We start from the raw sequence: 8,070 nt of genomic DNA, 5'->3' as shown, positions 1-8,070 counted from the left end.
ACCATGACTTAGCTATGCGCCTTCCGCATCAAAAAATCGACTAAGTTCCAACAAGTTGAACTGGGACTCAAGGCTATGCGCCTTCGCCATTAAATCAAGGCTATGCGCCTTCGCCACCCAGAAATTCAAATACAGTTGAACCATGACTCAGGCCGTGAGCCTTCGAACCACATCAAAATCGATTAAGTTCAACAACAGTTGAACTGGGACTCAGGCCATGCGCTTCGCCATAAAATTCAGGGCTATGCGCCATCAGCCATTAAATCAAGGTCATGCGCCTTTGCCAGTAAGTTTCGATTATGGTTGAACACAAGACTCAGGCTATTGCGCCTTCGTCATTAAATCAAGGCTATTGCGCCGTCGCCAAAGAAGTTCAACTACGATTGAACCACGACTCAGCTATGCGCCTTCGCCATCAAAATTGACTAGACTAAGTTCAACAACAGTTGAACTGGGACTCAGGCTATGCGCCTTCTCCATTAAATCAAGGCTATGCGCCTTCGCCAAGAAGTTCAAATACAGTTGAACCATGACTCAGGCCGTGAGCCTTCGCCATCAAAATCGACTAAGTTCAACAACAGTTGAACTGGGACTCAGGCTATGCGCCTTCGCCATAAAATCAAGCCATGCGCCTTCGCCAGTAAGTTTAGCTACGGTCGAACTAAGGCTCGGGCTACGCGCCCTCGCCATCAAATCTAACGAGTTCGACCTCGCCTGAACCATAAGGCTAGACGCCTTCGTCCTCAAATCGACCAAGTTCAACCACAGTTGAACCAGGACTCTGACCATGCGCCTTCATCATTGAACTCAGCGAAACCCAACCTCCAACGAATCGAGGCGCAGGTTAGTCACCCTCGCCCTTCAAGTAAGTACTCCCATTTCAAACTAAGATTGGGGACACGTAAAGTCCGGCCCCGGTCAAACTACAAGGCCGCGTTTCTGTCATCACGGCCGACAGTTCGACCGCGCCCGAACTGGGACTAAGGCTAAGTGCCGCTATCGCCAAGCAACGGCTCCGACTCGCTCACCCCGAGTCGAAGAAGAAGAGTCGTCAACAATTAAAAACTAACATGCCTACCAGAGTCGAACTCGAAGGCAAATCACCCTTCGAGCGCATGCAAAGAAAAATCTAAGAGGGAAAAAGAGGAGGTACAAAACAGATACAAGGCAAATAACGGAACGGAGATCTCATTTATCCACGAAATTAATTGCGGGTCATCCCCGCTTACACCCGGCCAAGGCCGATCAATACAAGGAAAGTGAAAAAAGAAAAAAAAAACAAGAAACACCTAAACGCCAAACAGCAAACAAGACAAGAAAAAATGCATAACATCTTTTTACTCGGCGCCATCTGCGCCACCATCTGCACCAGCATCAGCCTCTAGCGTCGTCGCGTCAAAACCACAGTCGGTACGGGCCTCACGAGCCTTTTGATGCGCTCCCTCGAAAGCAGCTTCGGTCACGATGGCGGCCTCCCACAAATTCTTATATACATCATATTGGGCCTCGGCAAAGACCCAAAGTTCGCGAGCCTGGCTGGAAGAAGCGGCTTGGTCCCGTAGGCGCTGATTCTCTTCTTCTAAGGCTATGATCCGGTCCGCATGACTTGGGCGTCGTGCTCAAAGACACCGATCCGCTCCTCGAGACTCGCTTCTCTAAAGGCCGCAGTAGCCCTCTCCAACGCCCGTTGGGACTCGTGCACGCAGATAGCTTCCGTCAACGTCCCAGCCCTCGACGAGGCATCCCTCACCTGAAGCTTCAATACCGCGACTTCACCCTCCAACGCAGTCACATTCCCGCTCCATGCCGCAGCGGTCTCCGCCGCCTTAGCCTGGCCCTGGCGCTCACACTCAGCTGCAGCCCTCCTCTCCGCCTCGAGCTCTTCATCCTTCCGCCGGAGCTGCTCCTCGAGAGCACTCGCTCTGCCAAGTGCTTGCTGCATCTGTACCTCCCGCCTCACCAGTTCCTCGACCAAGGTCCGACTACGTGGATCATTCCTCAAGCGCACGTGCATCTCTCGGCATTGATCTCGGTAGCGGCGGTACTTCTCCAGCGCCCGCAAAAATATCCCCGAGCGGACGTTGGCTCGACGGATGCTCTCCACCTCTAACAAATAAGACTGCAAAGCAAAGACAACGATTAAGATAAAAGAACAAACTAAGGCAAAGAAGAAGCGAACCGACGTTATAGTGCATACCCTCAAGCCCATAACGACCACTTCATTCATCAGTCCGACATCCGTAACGCCCCTCAACGACGCATTCTCGGCCTCCGAGCATAGCAGCTCGAACTGCGGCACCAAGCTTTCCCCTTGGAGCAATAAGTTCAACTCCGTGGGAACCTCGATGAAGCGAGATCGCCCCTCTGCGCGCACCGCTGAAGCCTTCCTGGAACATACGGACGTCGTCGGGGTCCAAGTCGGATTCGGACTCGTACTCATCCCTACAGCATCCCTTCCTCTTTCCGCCACCAGCGAGGTAGAACCCCCCGCCTTAGCAACCGAAGGAGCGCTTGCCTCACCAACCTTAGCAGCCGCTGAGGAACTACCTCTCGTCTCAGCGACCGGAACCTCCAACTGGGTCGCCAAAGCGATAGAATCATCATGGCCTAAGCCAGCCAGGGCAACCCCCGTTGACTGTTCACCCTCAAGAGCAGGCGCCGCGACCGCACCCCTCTCCGCATCCGTCTGAGGAGAGTCCAAATTAATTACCACAGGAGGAGCCGGCGTGAACACGACCCTACGCCTTATCAATGGCCTCTCCTCTTCCCCGTCTGATGGCGATTCTGCCCTAGGGCGCACAACCCCCGATAGCCCCTCGTCCCGAAGTGCGGCCCGTGCTGGAGAAGGAACCGCTGAAGATTCAACTGATGCCGCCCTCGATATTGAGCGCGACGCCGGCGCTGCAGTAAGTCGAGCGATTGCACCCGGTCGACGGAAGGCCAACTGAGGGGCCCTGACGCGGCGTGACCTCCCTGATCAGAGAAAAACAAAGTTGGTGAATAGAGTTGAAACAAAGCGGAACAGAAGAAGAAATCAATTTTTTACCTGCCACAGGTCTACGGCCATGCCTCTCCCAGAAAGACGCCCATGTGCGTATTCCCACCGTATGGGGGAGCACGGCCTCAACCCACTCACGAATCCCAGCCAACGGAGCCGGAGGTGACTTTTTGGCTACAAAATTGATACGAGTTAACGTTTATGAGCACAAAATGTAAGGAGGGGCAAAAAATGGGAATTCAATGATTAGAGAGCTTACGTGCATGATTCCAAGCCTCTGGGAATCCAGTAGAGCACGCCACTAAATGTTCAGTCCTGATATAGAAGAAGTGCTCGAAAGGGCGAGGGTGGACCTCATCATCCAGCATCACAGTCAGGCCCCTCGTCTCGCGAGGGCACGCCCGAATCATGGTACCACGAACTCTCTGGGGAGCGTAGAGGCTAAGCACGTGCTGCACCGTGACCTCCCTACCGGCCAGTTCTGCATATTTGATAAGCATTGCTAATAATTTGTAAAGAGAAGGAGCAAGCTGACCCGGGCATACCCCGTAGTAACGACAAAAATCAACCACCAGCATTGGAAGCGGGAGCTTAAACCCCAACTTGAAGGGATAGGCATAAAAGACGCAGTATCCCCTACGGTCGGTGTGGACCCTCTCCTCGCTTCTAGCAAGAATGACGTCATCATAGCTGGGGATGACCCCCTGTCCCCATAATTGGGACATCCCAATCTCCCCCATTAATGGGGCTTTATCCACCCGATCCTCCCCAGCATCGGCGGTGAAATCAGTCATCGGACCTCCGGGCAGAGATACTATCTCGTCAACCGATGGAGCATCATCGGTCTCCACCAGTTCTGCACCGCCCATTGCCGGAGATGGCTCTTCAGTCACCAGAGAGTTAACCGGAAGATCCGTCGGAAGAACGTTTTGGGAAGAACTGCCTGCCATTGTTGATTCGATAACGAGAAAGAAACAAAGTTTGAGGGACGAAGACGGAAGTTACGTCAATCGAAGAACAAAGATGAAGATGAATTAGCGGGAAGAAAAGCTTCTTCAGAATCTCTCTCAGACAAACAATGAGAATATAAAAAATGAATGCCTCAGCCCTCATTTATAGGCAACGCAAGTGGCTTTCATGAACCCCAATAGCCACCATTAACTACATGACCAACCGCACACCGGTTCAATTCTATAGAAACATGCATCATTATGACAAGCTCCATGAAGCAACTTTTAAGTCGCCAACCGGCATCTCGCCCTTGAAATGGTTGTAGCGACCTATGAACGCTGAGGAGATGTTCCGCGCGCCCTCAAAATTTTGGACGTCGCCAAACACGTATCGAGCGTACCCTTACTCCCTTCGGCCGCACAACATACGATCCGTCCACCATGGTCGACGGGTATGCTCCCAAACAAACGTAAGGATCGGAGCACAACAAAGCTCGACCTCACTCGAATTAAGTTAAAGGGTCAAGTGCCTTCGCCAAGGAGGTGAGTCCAACCTCGATCGAACGGCGACTTAATAACACAATAACAAAACACTGACACTCTACAAGGCTAAGGGCCATCGCCAAAGAGAATTCGGCCTCGACCGAAGCGATAGTCGACCTCCCTATCTGAGTTCCTCAAACTACAGTCGATGAAATCCACTCATCGAGCTCGGCCAAGGCACGACCTCAATAGGCGTAGGGACTAACTGTATGGGTCAGAATCCGACCCCATGATAATTAACGAAGGTAATCCCGTCTTAAGCTAATTCATGATTGACTAGTGGTATGACCATTCAGAATTAACGGTATCTAACCCTTATCTGATTCAATCAACAAGGCCACGGCCCGTCCGTCATCATGAAGGCGAAACCCCAACATGGTCACGGCCACTTATTACCAGCTCACGAAGCTCACAGCTATAAATACCAAGAGAGGAACCCCTTCATAAGGGGGCTTCTTCCTGACTATTGAGGGGAAAAAGAGAGATATAACGAGACACATATTATGGGAAAGAAAAACATCATTGTAAGGCGCTAAACCCCTTCATGGAGGGGCAGACCAAATCAACATGATCAATAAAGGCTTTTAATGTTTCTCCTCTTAACTCTGAGTATTTATTTTTGTTTCCTTCCTTTGGTCCAATGGATTACTACGGTTTGCTATGATTTTCCCGTGATTTATTTATATTGATTTATACTCATAAGGTATTCGATAACTTTTGAGCCAAACAGCTTCATTTTTTGATATTTCGAACCCTAGGTCCAAGAGTGGGCGATTTTGAGAAGGAATTTCATCTACAATCGTTGGTAAGTCCCCTTGATCAATTTCTAGGTATACTTCATGATTTTATTTGAGTTTTAACATCAAAATGGTGAGAATCAAAGTGAAAATTTTGGGAAAATTGTAAAAACTTTCAAAATGAAAAATGGTGATTTGAGGGACCAAATGGTATCGGAATTTTAAAAAAGTTGTATGGTTGAGCTTATATTGGAATAGGTGTTCGGGTTTTGTGAAATTTGTCCGGTTCCGGGTGTAGTCTGGGGGTCGATTTTGGATGATTTTTAGTGTGTGATAAAGATTGAAGCTTTATGATCCGGAATCGTTTCTTATGAGTTTTATTTATGCTTTGAAGTTATTTTGGCTAGATTTGAGCCGTCCCGAGGTCATTTTACCCAAGAAGTTCATTTTAGAGTATCGTTCTGTCTTCCTTGAGGTAAGTATCTTGACTTCATGTGGGGGAACTACCCCTTAGGATTTGAGTCTTCTATGCTAATTGTAGTCCGTGTATGCGAGGTAATGAGTACGTGCTCGAGCTTATTTGTGGAAAGTTAGACTTTTAGGGTTTGGGTCCTTGTATTCACTGAGTATGAAGTTTTTTTTGTTATGATTAAGTTTCTTACTAGTTTCACCCCTACCTGCTTTATTTGGAATTAATTGCTTCATGATCCACTCCCATTTCTTGTTTGACTCTTATTTGACTTTGCTGAATATTTTTACCTCTTCTATTGTCATGCTATGTTTTCATAACTGCTTATCTTTATTTATCTCTCATGTAATTGCTTAGTCTTAATTGAGGTTATGATTATCTTTCAGCTTCTTATCCTTAATTGAATTTGTTGTATCTTCTTCGTAATTGCCCAACCTTATAAGAAGTTTAGATATCCTATATCTTAGTTGACATGTCCTCATTAGGAATTATTTGACTCGTGTTAGCTCCCTTGTAGTTGATATTGTGGGATCGTTGTTACATATTATTTTCTCCCTTGTTGAGTTGTTCTTATTATGACTAGCGTTCTCTATTGTGGCTATTCTTTATGAACTAGTTCTTACGTTTCTTTGAGTTCTAGAATTTTTGAGTTGATTTAATTGACATACTCTTGTATTATTGTCATTGTTGCTGTTGTACTAGTAGTTGTGATGCACGAAGTTTCTACCGTACGATTGTTATTGTGATGCACGAGGTTTCTGCCATGCGGTTGTTATTGTGATGCACGAGGTTTCTGCGTGTGATGTTACTGGGTTGCACGAGGCTTCTGCCGTGCTATTGTTACTATTGATATTTGCACATGTGACGTGACAAGGTGGGAGCATTATTATGCATATGTGGCGAGACAAGGCGGGCATTTACTTTACTAATTGCACACGTGGCGAGACAAGGTGGGCTATGTCAGGGATTGATTTGTGGTGACTTTCCATGGATCTGGCATTCTTTTTGTTGATATTTGTGTAGCGGTGCACTTACCTGTGCGAGTTTTCTCTTGTTAAAAAAATTATGGAAAAACATTTACGCGTTGTCCATTTTCTCTATTCTTTCTAGCTGGCATGAACTATATTAGAACACTTGTACAAGTGTACATGCAATTAAACACTCTAATTGGTTAATAGGATGGATCTTGATATTGTTGATTATTGATACACACCCTCTTCTGGTTCTATTGGCACGTGAGTCGTCCGTGCAGTTATTGTTTGTAGCGAAGGCACAGGATGCCAAGTGTTTAGGGTTCACAAATTGGAGCCCATGAATTATGAATATTTTGAGGTTCGGTGCCTCTTGGTGATTATTGGATAAAACCTAATGTGAAGGCGATTATTTTCATCTAGTTAATATGTTTCCTTCTTTTAGTTGTGTTCTCCGGGTTTAGACTGTGCCCAACTTACCCAACTGTGTTGTTACTTGTATTGTTTTGCTGCTAATTGTTGTTTTTATTTCTTATTGCAAGTACCATATTATCTTTGTCATTATGCATAGCATTACAGAGATATCGTATTACTGTTAGTCCTACACTTATACTTGTTCAGGTTATTTAGTGTAGTAGGTGTCTTGACTGTCCCTCGTCACTACTCCGCCGAGGTTAGTCTTGATACTTGCTGGGTACCGCTGTGGTATACTCATACTACACTTCTGCATATTTTTGTACAGATCCAGGTATTGCGGAGTCAGGCGATCGTTAGCTAGTTATACATATCTTGTGGTGGAGACTCAAGGTATACCTGCTGCTGCGTTCGCAGGCTTTGGAGTCACCTTCTTATTTTGTATTTACACTGTTTATCCTTATTTCGGAACAATTGTATTAGAGGTTTTCTAGTAAAACTCTGTAGAGCTTATGACTTGTACTACCGGTTTTGGGATTGTAAATTTGTATAAAGATTTCTATTTAAATATTATTGTTTTCAATTAAAGCTAGGGTTACCTACTCCCAGTAGGTGCCATCACGACACCCAACGGAGGGAAAATTGGGTCGTGATAAGTTGGTATCAGAGCTCTAGGTTCATAGGTGCTATAAGTTAGAGTCTTGCAAATCGGTACGGAGAGGTCTGTACTTATTTTCGAGGGGATACAGAACTATTTGTACAGTCTCACTTCTTTCATTCCTATCGTGCTAGTCAATTGATCTTGGAATTTGAGCTTTTATCATTCTATTTTCTCACTAATAGTGAGGACACGAGCTACAGTTACTGACGATGTTGCCCCCGGAGCAGGTGTTGCTAGAGGTAGAGGCAGAGGCCGACGAGGAGCATGTACCGCAGCCGGAGCACCTACCAGAGCAGCAGTTCAGAAGCCGCTAGTAGCTCCAGTTGA

Source organism: Nicotiana attenuata, unplaced genomic scaffold, assembly GCF_001879085.1.
Source record: "Nicotiana attenuata strain UT unplaced genomic scaffold, NIATTr2, whole genome shotgun sequence".
Lineage (NCBI taxonomy): Eukaryota > Viridiplantae > Streptophyta > Magnoliopsida > Solanales > Solanaceae > Nicotiana > Nicotiana attenuata.
Note: the sequence above shows the minus strand (reverse complement) of the source record.